We start from the raw sequence: 14,483 nt of genomic DNA, 5'->3' as shown, positions 1-14,483 counted from the left end.
TAGAAATGAGTTTTTACACATGAAGAATTCAATAACCAGCCATAAACAATCCAAATAAAAATTCTGGGAAGTCCCTTTAATCCTCCTCTGAGCAAAAGATTGGAGACAATTACCTATATAACTATATAATTTAGTCAATGGATTTATGGCTTCCTTTTTAGCCACTTAAGCATGCTTCCAATTTAGTCAATGGATTTATGGCTTCCTTTTTAGCCACTTAAGTAAGACATACGTTTCAACTGATGTTTGTACAGCCAGTTAAAAGTAATCTATTGTAATCTAGTTTGAATGTTGCCCAGGGCCATAGGTATATTATTTTGGATGAGACCTGAATCTCAAAGATACCTTTTTCCTTTTGTATTCCATATCATTTATGCTTCATGACATGATTAAAATGTGGCATGAACTAAATGTGTGGGGGGGGGGGGGGGGGGAATAACATGTTTATCCAAGAGCACCAAATTTTTAAGATCTCTCATAGTCTTTCTTCTGCATGTTTCTGATCCATGATCCAGCCATAGATTCCAGAAATGTAAAGAAAAAAAAACTTTAATTCAAATCTCTTGCACTTTTGGTAACTAATTTCTTTAGTAACCTTTCTTCCCTCCTAAGAAGCCAATTTGTTAGGGAATGAAGTTTTTCCATTGGATAACTTTCTGTAAAGGGTAACAATATTTATAAACGTAATGCCATCAAAGCTAGCCCATTCCAAAAGATGAAATAGCATAGCCTCTTGTCCAAATTTCAGATTCTAGTCAAATATCCAGAGGGAAATTGTGAACTGAATCTCACTCACCTGCAATTCTTGATAAAGCATCAGATGGAAGACAACCTTGATGGTGTTGTCAAGAAGAGAACAGGTGAGTAACTAGTGGAGAAGTTAACCTTTAAATGCTGAGGAAGGAGGATGTCCTGAACTTTGTATGATGCATCACAGGCTTGGAGTCTCCACTGTGACTCAAAGTAGTGGTTGTATACCTTCCAATCTCTGCTCCAATAAGAAACCCACATTAAAATCTGAATGGGCCAACCTGCCTGCTCATGGGTCCACCCTCCACCTCTTCATGATATCTCTCTTGACACTTTGCCAACGCACCAGGATCATCCTAGAGTGTAATGGAGAAAATATAATATTCTTTTTTCCTTGCCACAGAGTGAACATTCTGTGAACTTATGATTGGAGTAATGGTGGTGGGGAAGTGGGGGAACTGGGAGGCCAATGTTTGAATTTAGGGAAAGCTCAGCCCCAGGAAAACCTGAAATGCACGTTGTTTAACTCCAAAGATTAATGAAGGTTCATTCTTTATCAGAAAGCAAGGCACAACCCACTGTTTTATGTTAGACACATCAATTGCTCTTTACTTGCCTTGATTCAGGGAATACATTCAAAACACAACTAGAGTTATAGTATTAGCTTTGAACTGGAGTCTGTAACTGGCCCTTTAATAGCAATGTGGTCAGATAAAATTTGCAGGGAATGGGACTTAGCTCTATGCATGACAAGCATTGCAAGCATTGCATTGTTCCAACAGAGATGGATTTTTTTTTTCAAAATCCGTTTTCTTTTATATTTCTAGACCACAGGAAAAATATCATTTGCTGAGCAATGTATCAGTCATACACATTCTGCTTTCCAGCAGCTCCAGCTAGCATAGCTAATGCCTGAGGTTGGAGTCTAAGAACATCTGGAAGACCGTGGCTTTTCTTCCCTGTGTAAATGGGGTAAAAGCTTACCAGCACCTAGTAGATATGCATTTTTCAAGCATCTTATATTATTGACTAATCTAGGAAATTTAGAATATAAGGGGAAGTGAGAATGTTGATTTCTCAATATTTCCACAAATGAGAGGAAGGACAAAGACAAATTGGAACATGTCCAGAGGAGAAGAACCAAGATAATAGGGTCAGGAAGGAAAAACGTATGAAGAACAGTTGGAGTGTATGAAGAACAGATTATTCCTTGTTCTTAGAATAATAATATTCCTAAATTATGCATTGTTTAAAAACCTCCAACATGAGCATTTTCTTACAATGGAATCTGTGCATTCTATGGAGAGGTAAACTCCATGAAATTAAATAGGATTTAGGTGGCAATCCTACCTACTAATGATGTTTTTCTTTCATTATACTTCTGAGTAGCCATATATAGGGGGAAGCTAATTTATTCATTTCTATTTGTTGACTTCCCATCAACATTTGGTATCTGTAAGATCAAAATGCTACAACAGATGGACCTTTGGGCCTGATTCAATTTGCCTATCACTTTCTTTCTTTCAAGCAGTGAAGCACCATCCTATAAGCATCCCATCAGAGCTAATGATCTCCAGATGTGTTAGAGCAACTCACATAATTTCAAACTGACTTTAAAAAGGATCATCATATAAATCAAAGGTGAGAAACCTCCAGATGTTGGTCAGATCCAACTTCCAGAATCACTCACTATTGATCAGGTTAGCTGGAATTTCTAAGAACTTCTTCAAAACATCTGGAGACCACAGGTTTCCCATCCTTAATTGACCCTCATTTTGAAAGTGTCTTCTAACATCTACTATATGGAATCCATATAGCCCAAGCCATAAAATCAGCAACAACATTCCAGGCATCACCAGACTCAGGGTAACCCCAACTTTTGCAGAAAGATGCCTGAAATATATTTTAGGAAGAAAAACTTTCAAAGAAAACATGAAGCCATCTCTCAAAAGAGATAACTGTATATTTGGAAGAGATGGAAATTTCCTTCCTTCCTTCCTTCCTTCCTTCCTTCCTTCCTTCCTTCCTTCCTTCCTTCCTTCCTTCCTTCCTTCCTTCCCAAAGCAATGCCCTACTTTCTCTGTAGATGGTGTACAAATACAAATGATTGCAAATGAAGCTTAAGGAACTACAACTGCTAAACCCTGAACCAGGATAACTCAGTACTGCCTCACTGATATTATTTCCCATTTAGAAATTACTAAGGGCAGTAAAGAAGCAAATACTTTGGAAACCAATTTTGCACAAGTAATGCAAAATAAGGAATTATTCCCTGCCCTAAAAACACTACAGTGACTCATTATCTGTTATCATGACACGAGATGGTTTCATAGGCAAATCATTAGGAGCGTCCCCTAACATAGCATAGCTATACATGCATTTGTGTGCATATGTTAAATGTGTGTGTGTGTGTGTATTTATGCTATAGACTATGTAGGAAACACACACATTCCAATTTACATATTTACATGGGATTTAGGCAAGTGCTAACTCTAGTTTATAAGTGTGCTCCTTTTCCATTCATTAATACCGTATGTGCTGTACCATTGAATACAACATGCGATAATATTTTGTCAATCATTTCCAAGACCACTGCAAAAAAAAAAAAATAGTACTACAGCCCAGAACATAACAGTAGGGTCCCAATCTGGGTTAGATGTTGGATTACACATTTTTGGAGGCAGAAGTATATTTTGAAATCCTCCCTGTGTGATGTTGCAAGGGTTCTCTCTCAACAGAAAAACACTCAGTGAAAAAAAAGGTTGGGCCTTTTTTCTAGGCTAATCCTCCATGGAAATGAAGATACAATAATACACTTAGAGAAGCATGCGCGCTTTAGCTTGCTAATAGGGACAACAGTCTGGAAATCGAAAACATCTGAGAACATTCATTCTCAAACTATATTCAGGATTCTTCAGAAGCTTTTTAGAGAATCCTCAATGAATCAGTTTGCTGATCTTGAAAGCTAAGCAGGGCAGCCTTGATTAGGAAATGGATGGGAGGAAACCCCAGCCTTTATATAGACTGGGAAACTGAAAAAAACATTTTGGAAGATGGCAGTGGCAAAGCCCTTCTCTATTGTTTTCCCCCAAACTACATGAATGTGTCCATGAGGTCATTAGGGGTCAGTCTTCACTCAGAGACTTTACAAGGAATCCTCTTTTTTTTATAAACAAAATTATAGGTTATCCTCCCCTTAACTTCTCCTTGACTTGGGCAAGAATTGATAAAGGCAGGTTGGTTGTGCCCAAGGTCACCATCCAAGGTAATTTAGGCATGATAGAAGAGTCACTTATTTCTTTCCAAGAGAAAAGGAAATGCATCCTCCCAAGAAGAGGATACAGAGAAGCATAACATGTGTAAATGTTGATTTATACAATGATATGCAAGTATGGAAATAATTACTGTAATCTAAATAGAAATCAAATAGGAATTATTACAGTCAGGTGACCCTTGTGTTGGCTAGGTTCACCATCCAGTTGGTAACTGCAGATGAGCAACATCAGGACTCTTAATGCTCAGTATTTTTATCATCTTACCACTTCTTTAAAAAAAAACAAAAACAGAAGAGCTCACCAAGGAAACCTTCCATTTTTAAAAGAGATTTTTTAAAAATTTATTCATTCAATTTATTTTAAGAACTGGCTGTAATATTCATTGAGGGTTTTTACTCAAGAAAACAACTTTTTAAAAAAAATATGTATTTGTTTATTTAACTGATCACTGATACTTTACAACCCTGGTGGTGCTTCTCATTTCAGAGCTGCTTGATAGACTGTTGAACTTAAAACAATCTTTTTCTGCATAGTTCTACAGAAGTTGAGCATGGCTCCCAGTTATGTCAAAAGTTATGTGTGGTGCCCAATGTGGCATTTAGGATTGCAAACTCGGGCATTGTTAACATGACATCAGAGATCAGCAATGTGTAGGTGTGTAACATTGCCCCGTTAGTAGTATGTCTGTGGTTCCACTTCCTTCCTCCAGCAACTAACACTGAATAGATCGGGAGGTAGAAAGAGGCAAAATGAAATGGCAGCAGAAGACTATTCTTGATGGTGCAGCCCCATCATTTCTAGTAGGCAATTGTTCTCCAACTCCTCTATTTCACAAAAATTCTGATTTTAGTCCATAAAATGATGTAGAAGAGTGTATGAATACCAGTTTTGCCCAAGATACCTTACTTAATAGCCGCTTTCAAATAGCAATCTCTTCTACCAGTTCTCTATCGGTCCAAAAGACCATGATTCGAGCAGCATTTCTCAACCTTGGCAATTTGAAGATGCATAGACTTCAATTCCCAGAATTCTGCAGCCAGCATGCTGGCTGGAGAATTCTGGGAGTTGAAGTCCATGCATCTTCAACTTGCCAAGGTTGAGAAACACTGGATTAGAGTATTAGATTGGGACTGGGGAAACCAAGGTTCAACTCCCCATTTGATACTCCTTGGAAGAGCACCTTGGAGTCCATCATTCTTTCTCCATCCAACCAACTCACATGGTGTTATTGTAGGGATAAAATGAGGGGAGACCTCTATGTATACTGCCTTGAGCTCCTTAGAAGAAATATGGGATACAGATGTAAGTAATCCCAAATATGGGATACAGATTTAGACAAAAGGCCAAAGGTATCATGTCCCATTCAAGAACTCTCTGGAGGATTTGGCCAGCTGTAGCCCTCAAGGAAGGATGAATGCTCAGTGGCAGAGCCACTGTATAACATAGTGTGATGGTTAAGGCATTGTATTGTGATCAGGGAGAATGAAGGTCAAGCCTCTGTTTGACTTTGGAATTCACTCTCAGGCCAACCTTCTTCACTGGATTGTTGTGAGAATAAGAAAAAAGAGAACTACCCAACCCCCAGTAACTACCTTGAGCTTTCAGAGAAAAGGAGGTGCATACATGCAGTAAATTAATGACTAAATAAGTAAATAATATGCAAAAGATAGTTTGAATCTTAGAAAATGCTTGTGGTAGTTCTCATACAGTCAAAACTAAACAACTTGATGAGGCTGTTACCAAAACGAGGAAGAGATGGAAACTGTCTCTCCAGTCCAAAAGAGATTTGCTTCTAGCCCTTCATTTAGAGTGAGTAGGAGAAAGAGGTACAAGACATTTGAATACTGTTCTTTATAGAGCTCACATTTCTAGAATTCTTTCATAATGGCTTCATAGTTTTGCTCCAATTAATCTACTTAATCAGAGTATTTGTGTCCTGGGAAATATATTTAACAGTATTTTGCATTATTAGCTGAGAAAGGCCAGTTTCATTGAGGGCTTGTGGAAGTAATCCATGGTTGAAACAGGGATACTGTATTAAATAGGCAAATTCTGACTTACTTGAAATGATGACTGCTGACTGCCAATTCAGAAATGATGACTGCTGACTGCAGTTGGCCTCTGCTGTTCTCCCTCCTTAGATTTTGTTCTCTTCAGTCTAGACTTGATTTTGGTTGAAAACACCTTCCAACAGGGGATACAGCTCCTCAAAACCTTGAAATAGAGGGTTCCCCTCTGAAAAGTAGGACTTAAGGCAACAATACCTGCAGCATTATTATGATTCAGTGGTGTTACAATCTACCGCTTTCCCTGTACTAAGTAAGACAAGACTCATTTTAATCTGTTGGGAACTTCTGCACCCAGTCCAAAGCATGGGGCACTGGATAAGGTCCTGCTTAGTATATAGTAACTTCACTACTCTATGCAAGGGAATTGACACTATATATTATGGCCAAATATAAGAATAAAAGCATGTGTGGGCACATGCATGCATTGCAAAATAATACAACCTAGTGTCTATTAGAATAATGCAAATGACTCTGTTCCCTTGCTGAGGCTGTCAGTCCAGGTGTTGTGTAGCAATCCATAGGTGTGGCATCCACTCAAATTCCCTCGTGCCTTCCCCTGAAACAGCTTTATCAATGCATGCCTACTCTTTATGGCTGAGAGGCATATGCCAGGCAGGCTGAGGCTAATTCTGATGCCACCTTGCCTATGTATATGCTAAATACAATCAGTTGGTTCCTCCACTGATGTTTTGAAGCATGGAATAATACAGGTGCCCTCTGAGATTGATACAAAAGATTCTCTCCATGAACAAGCCCCTGATACGATCATTTAAATACTAAAACAGACTCCCTTGTTCCTTAAATAATGGAAACATCTCGGGATACAGAAGCTGATGATGTAATGTTCGGGTGTGTGAATATGGGAGAGATAAATGAAACTATTTGATTGGGTGTTTCAGAAAATACACACATACATATCTAAGATAGAAGTTTCAGGCTGAGTTTGTAGTTGTGATCCTATCTATGTAGATTTATATTAGTGTCTGTTTATAACAGGCTTGTGAATCATGAACGCACCCCCCCACACACACACACACCCTGTGTAAATGTAAGAAGACTCAATCAAACACCTCCTGATAGGCCACTCTCTATGTTAATGGACCCCAGTTGCAGAATCACCTGGTAGGAGTGATGGGAGCCTGAAGCTGCCATTTTAAATTTCCCACAGTGCCCTTCACTATATAAAGGGGATTGTGGGAAATTTAAAACAAGCGTTGGGGAGTTTGTCATTGGCACAAGGCAATAAAAGAAATCTACCCTGGGAATGGATCTGAGAGCCAAATGTGCTCTGCTATGGCCTGGACTGCAGGACTGAATAGAGTCCTTTAAGTATCTATCTTCCTCCAGTTAAAATGTATACTCACTCACAAAAAAATTGTGAAAGATTTAAATGTAAAAAAAAAGAAGATATATAAACAAAAGAAGAGAAATGAAAAGCTCCCAGTAAAAAAACTGAACCTATAGGAAGTCAAACATCTATCTGGCTAATGTGGGCCCAGACACCTTGTTGTCTTCCCCATAGTTGTTAAGCAACCGCCATTCTCTCCTGAAGCCACTTTATATATTTATACAGTATATTTATTAAACACATTTTTATTCTGCCACAATCAAAAAGACTCTTGGCAGCTTACATACAGTGTAATGAACTATTTAAAACAACCATGGTCGCATATAAAACTATGCAAGAACTTCCCAAGTGACCACCATAAAAAGAGTACACAAGTGAAAACAAAAATGAGAATTAAAGAGGATGTCATAAAATCAGGGGAACTCTCTCCAAAATGACCCCATCTTCAACAGTTTCCAGAATATCAAGAAAGAGGGACTAGGCCAGGAGGCTGTTTCATAGTGTGGGCACTGCTACAGAGCACCAGCGCCTTCTTGCTTCAGCCCTCCAGACTTCCCCAAAATAAGGATATGGGCAACTTCTCCCTAGTTCTCCCAACTGATATTCTGCAGATCTGGACAAAATACTGGGCTTATCAACCCTGGAACATTTTTCAGAACTCCAGGAATTAGATATCAGCCCTGCTAGGTAGACCAGACCAGGAAATCAACTCCACAGGAAGGCTAAAATGACTTTTATTGAAATTGGCTCTAATAATGGAATCTTGCTAGTCTGATTGTGCTAAACCTCCTCCTCCTTTTTATATCTCAGGGAATGAAGAAAGTGTCTGCCTGATCCACTTCTGAATGCTCTCTCATTTCTCTGGAGTTCTTAAAAGATTTGAGCTGAATGATTAATGACAGAATTTTAACTGTGCATAGCATAGCCATGGTAAATCACAGAAAATTATCACTACGCCCTAATAGTAGCACTTCCAAGTATTTTCCATGCTTGCTCTTGCTTAGCTTTTGAGCCTAGGAGCTGCTCCCTGCTGTGAGAGGTTTCCAGTTAGAATCATTGAAACTGATCTCATATTCCCTTCCCTATCACTCACAGATACTCACCAAAAGGATTATTTTGGAAAAATATGAGCTGCTTTCATTCAGCCATTTAACAGTTTTGTCTAGTTTGGTTCTGAGGCCCTAGAAAGTTCTCAGAGTGGACTAAGCCTGCTTTGATGTCAAGCAGTTTGACTTGAGCCAGTGTTTCTCAACCTTGGCAACTTGAAGATGCGTGGACTTCAACTCCCAGAATTCCCCAGCCATGCTGGCTGGGGAATTCTGGGAGTTGAAGTCCACGCATCTTCAAGTTGCCAAGGTTGAGAAACACTGGCTCAAGTTAAGGCAGTTTCCTCTGCTCCCCGTGCAACTAATGCAATGGCAAGTATTAACGTCAGTTTCTCCCCAAGCATTATGAAATGTTGAATGGAAAGGCAATACAGAATATTGGAGGGAGCTCTGGCATAGAACGAGTTGCTTCACACAGCGACAATCCTCAGCAGAAGCAATCCTGAGGATCTATTGCAATATTATTCTCTATGAGCAGCTTTCAGCCCTGTGCACAACGAGAGAATCTCCCTTGCCGAGAGCGGTTCCGTCATTGTGCATGGGGCTGAAAGCGGGTAATAAAGAGAGAAATAAAATCAGGCAATGTTTCCATTAGAAGCTGGTTCTCGATGTACAGCACAGTAAGTAATTTAAGTCCCATTGATTTCACTGGAACTGCTGTAAGAATGACTATATTTCAAGTCCACCCAATGGCCTGATTAACACAATATGCTAAGCAATGCTTTGAATGCAGAGGCTCAACGTTTCACCCCATAACCCCTGGCCCCACTCACTTTTTGGAGTGAGGCCCTTGGTTTGCCAGTCAAGGCCTGGTATGGCCCCCAAGCTGAGAAGTTGTGCACTTCTGGTTTACTGACTAATATTTACACATTTTGGGGCCTTCGAGTCAGTCTTGATTCCTGGTGACTGCAGTTTTCTTGGCAAGACTGGAGAAGTGGTTTGCCATTGCCTCCTTCCTAGGGCTGAAAAAGAGTGACTGGTCCAAGGTCACCCAGCTGGCTTCGTGCCTAAGGCAGAACTAGAACTCATGATCTCTCAATTTCTAGCCTGGTGCCTTAACCACACCACCAAACCGGCTCTCACAAATCACTAATAGCTAGGTTTACTTTTATTTTTATGTTTGTTTTATGTTATGTTATTTTCATGGCTGTCCGTCTCATCTAAGTGACTCTGGGCAGCTCACAACAGGTAAAAAACAGGTTCACACAATGTGGTCGGTGTGGTTTTGGCTTAGCATGTTGGATCAACCCAGTATGTGTTTTTTCTTTCTGGATTAGAGGGTGGGGTCCCAACCTATCTGACAGGAATGAGAGCCCACTGTCTTCACAGTGCCACATAACACGTTGCTCAGGACAATTGTGGGACAGACATCCAAGCATCCCTGATGAGTCACGGTGGTGATATTTCCTCAGTGAAGATGATCAGGAAGATTCTCTGATGTACTGAGGGAAGTGAGAAAGAAATTAAGAATTTTTGCTCAAGTTTTTAAAATGTCATGTATTAATTCAGTCTGTCTCTTTGTCTGCCTGTTTTTTTTTTAACCCATCAAGCTGTCTCCCTTCCGAGAATTGATGGGGATAACGTTGCCTCCAAATTTGAGGCAAGATACATTCATTGAGGTCCCTCCTCTGAGCACCCACTTATTCTGCTGCTATTAGTGCCATTTATTTACCTTCTCTTCTGGGCCCAATTTGCACCACAGACCAGAAGAAATAGTTTGCTGCTTCTTTTCCTCAGCCTTGTTGTAGCTACCAAACTTGGAAATGGCAAGTGAGAAGGTACTCCCAGGAGAAGGAGAAGGACTAGGACTTCTACAAATCAGTTATGCCCACACTGGTGGAAAATGGGCCTCCTAATAATAACAACCTAATAGCTATGCAGACCCAACAGCAGCTGTGAATTCACACCATACTTGGGGAAGAAGGCTCTTCCTCAAATGTTCTTTATGCCACCAAAACAGTCTACAGATTTTAGGGCACACTCAACTTTTAGGAGCACATGTTTCTATTGTTGAGCATTTTGGGACTGGGGTTATCAATTTTCAATGTGCCTGGAGAAAATCTTCTAAAATTCTTTTTTTTAAAAAATAGTGCCAATAGTCTTTCATGTGAAAAGCAACATGCACAGGCTGCCAGTAAGAGCTGAACTATTTATCATAACACTGGGAAAAACACAGGGTGGAAAAACTGAGGGCAGAAAAGCATATGCAGATTTTTCTCCTCCTCATTCCATTTGAAGATTGCCATCTGACCTTTCTAGCAGGAGCTCAAGGTGGCTTACATAACACTCCCACCCAGTTTTCCCCCTGCAGTAACCCTGTGAGGTAGGTGAGAATGAGAGGTTCTGATTAGCGTGAAGTCACCCAATGAGCTTCCATAATTGAGGATGAACATGAACCTGAGTCCCCCATCCACCCAATCTTCTCCATCATACAGTTTTAATTCCTTCCTTGACTTCCTTTTCTTCCTGGTTAATGGTGGTGCTTCAGCCAGGGAGCACACAGTAGCTCCCCAGAGCAATGCAATTCCTCAGCAAGGATTGTAGCCCTGATATTCTTACTAATGTGCACTGGAGCCCAGAGTATGACCCTCATGATATCATTATCCCTGTTGATGGATTGTCTTAGTTGCAATCCTCAGCTGTTCCGTTCATTCAAAGTGCCTCAGGCTGTGTGTACCCAATATCACATAGAAAATGCTGAACACAAGGAGAAAGAATATAAAGAGGTCAAATACAAGGCTATCTATCCTGGGCTGCTAATGTCTAGCTAGCCACTAGATGGCAGCAAACAGTCACAGGAAACTCTACTGCCACTTGGTGGTCAGCCAGAGTCTAGCAGCCTGTGTCTGGTAACTTATTAAGCACACTCAGTGATGTAGTCATGAATTTGGGGCTTCTCTTAGCTTCATAATCTCCTCCAAGTACCGTAGCTATGACGCCCAAGCAAAATTTACAGATTATGCCAAGGGGAATCCAAAGCCAAATTTTCCCCCCATCAGAAAATTCCATTGCTAGACCCCCTCAAAAAGAACCCTAAAGGAAACTACATAATCTGCCTCAACATATTTTTACATTGCATCTGTCAGGTTCTGCTGACTTCAGCTGAAAGCAACATTCTCCCAAAGTTTTCTTTAACAAGATTTATTGAAGGGAATGGAATAAGTTACAGACATTTCAGCAGCCAGATTACTTTCATTTTGAAACTCAATTTCTCTGCTTGTTGAGGCAGATTTTTTTCAGTTTTTTATTAAGTGCCTCTCTGTGAACCAACTAATTATCTTTTGGGTTTCCAGATAACCAAGGTATTACTAGTAGCCAATGTTTTCCCAATCAGCTTCTGAATCTTTCTCAGGGTCTGAACGTACCATTACTAAGTCTTATTGTTGTTTATACACAGCAATGTTTATCTTTTGGTTAAGGGCTTTATTAAGAAACAGAAATACATATGCCACCCTCCCCTACAAAAAGTACTTATATATACTTCTACATAAATTTATGGGGCATGACTGCCACCCCATAATTATTTCAGATACTTCCTTCTGATGGCAGAGGTTTGGCTTCAAAAAATGCATGGAGGTTCAACAAAAGATGTAGCTTGTTGTTTTTAATTAGAAATGCCATTTATCTTGCCAGGAAATAGTATATGTAAATAGTAGCTTGAAATAGGGAAACCCATTAAAAAAAAGTAGAGACATATTCAAAGTTCTGCTTAATTATTTTTCACATGTTCTCACTTCCTCTAATCTGATCTGTTACAAAGAATAGTAAAACTTGAAAGCCTTGTTTTTATCTCATTTGCCTGTCAGCGGTAGGCCAAGAAAGACATCTGAAGAATCCCAGTTGGGGAAAGGTGGTTCTACACTTAAATATGCTCATGGAAAACATGCTACTCTTTATGTAGCCTCCCTCTCTGAGTTCAGTGGTGATTGTTAATTTCAGGCAGACAGCTTGGCTGAATCTCTCTGATTCGGCTTAATTCTCTTAAACTGTTGTGATGGTCCCTTTGGAAGAGGCCTCACATTTATCCTAAGTAGATACCGTTCTACACTCTATAGGTGCACTTACCAACCTGTGTAGCATTGCGCAGCAGTGACCAGCCATTGTTTGTGGATGAGGGTCTCTGTGCAGTAGAACTTCCAACCATCAAAGAATGCAGCCTGTTAGGGATGAGAATGCTTAATGCACCAGAACCCTTTGCATCCTGGAGTGAGGCTGTAGAACTACTCTCGATAGGAAATACAAGCAAACAAGCAGAACTGGTGGAATGCAAATCTTGCTTCCTTTAGGCTTGTGATGAGACATGGCCACATCTGTACTCTACTTTACCAGAGACAACAAGTAAAAGAGATGCCCATTTTCAGGGCCAGGGGTGGAGGCTGGTACGGTTGAGCGGCTGTTAAGGTCCACTTGTTGTAGAAGAAGGCTCTCAACCAATCCCTGAAGCCTCCATCTCTTGACGCTTCTCTCCTCTAGGCTTCCACTTTCTGTTTACCTGCCCTCTCTGATTGAGCAAGCAACAACAGCAGAAAGAAGAAAAGAAATAAGCACCAGACACCCTGAACCTTCTCAGAACATGGTGGCTGTGCACAGAGGTATCTGTAACAAGCCTCACTAATATCAAACTGACAGCACATGTGTCATGATGTCATTGTGCAAATGACACAATTAAGTGCTTGTATCATGACACCTAAGTTCATAAGTTGCCTCATTTGTGGGGTGAATCATCATGCAGTGTCATCAACCAGGGGCTTCTTTTTGGTGTTCAACAGCACACTTAACTTTATTTGAACAGCTGTAGTTCATAAGTCAGATACATCAAACATTTGGGCAGGACAAGTTTAGGAAGGAGGTTTGTTTGTTTGTTTGCAGGAAACATTGCCATCCTTTTTCAACAAGTAAGCTTACATGGGAGCTTCCCATGGCTACAAAAAGGGACACAAGGACTGTTTATGGCCTTGAGGATTCAGGTTGTCTTCCTGGCAATGGAGTCAAAAATAATGTTTCAAATTCAGTTCTGGTCAGTTCTTGGTTCTGGCCATTTTGTTTGACCATAAGCTTGCTCCAGCTTTTATAGACCTAGAGGAGTCAACTCTAGAAGCCCTTCTGCTCTCCTGTAGTCTCACCCAAGGTCTTATCTGCATATATAAGAAGCAGAATGATTGGCAAACACCACCACCATGCTCATCATGGCTTCAATCAGCAAGAGTAAGTTGCTGGGTCCAAAGATGTTGGAAATTCATTGAATGTGATGGACTGGAATGGAGGAAGGGGGGTGAAAACGGTGCTCTCGTCTCCAGAGCAATGCTTTGGAGATAAGCGGAGAAAGCTGGTGCATCCCTAAACATTCCAGAAGATAGTAGAGATTGGGCCTGGGAACTACTGGTCAGTCTGAAAAGATTCTGCAAATAAGCGCTAGCTAATAAACCTTGCTGATTGAACCTACACGGTCTCTAGGAGTTCCTTGGGCTAGGCCTGACACTGAAGAAGCAAAGGAGAGTCATCAGCACTAGTTCTATAATGTCCCAAGAAGAGATGTGGATGTAGGGAGCAAGATTCAAAGGCATCTTTACCTTATCAGTGACAACTTGGCAAAGAGAATTAACAAGTTTTGAATCATCATGGCTACAAGGAGGGATTTCTAATTGTCATATTAGGCTTCATCAAGAGGACCATTGTTTCCCTGCTTCAACTGGTACTTTCAATTCTCTGAAGTTAATTTAACATAACTAATGTTACTTCCAACATAATATAAACTCAACCTCTGCCCAAGTGACTTGGCTACTTTGAAAGCTGCTCATTTTCCCACTTGCACTGAGAAACAAACTTGGTTTAATGTACATGTCATAATGGTCAGTTGTCGTAGATATTGATATAGATATATTCATTCTCAGGTATGCATTTATTTGAATTGATTAATTTTTTAAAAAATATTGCT

The sequence above is a fragment of the Python bivittatus genome, unplaced genomic scaffold, assembly GCF_059951505.1.
Source record: "Python bivittatus isolate LINGU-HERP-01145 unplaced genomic scaffold, Pbiv_v1 ctg000310_np1212, whole genome shotgun sequence".
In the NCBI taxonomy this organism is placed as follows: Eukaryota; Metazoa; Chordata; class Lepidosauria; order Squamata; family Pythonidae; genus Python; species Python bivittatus.
This window is presented reverse-complemented; position numbering follows the sequence as displayed.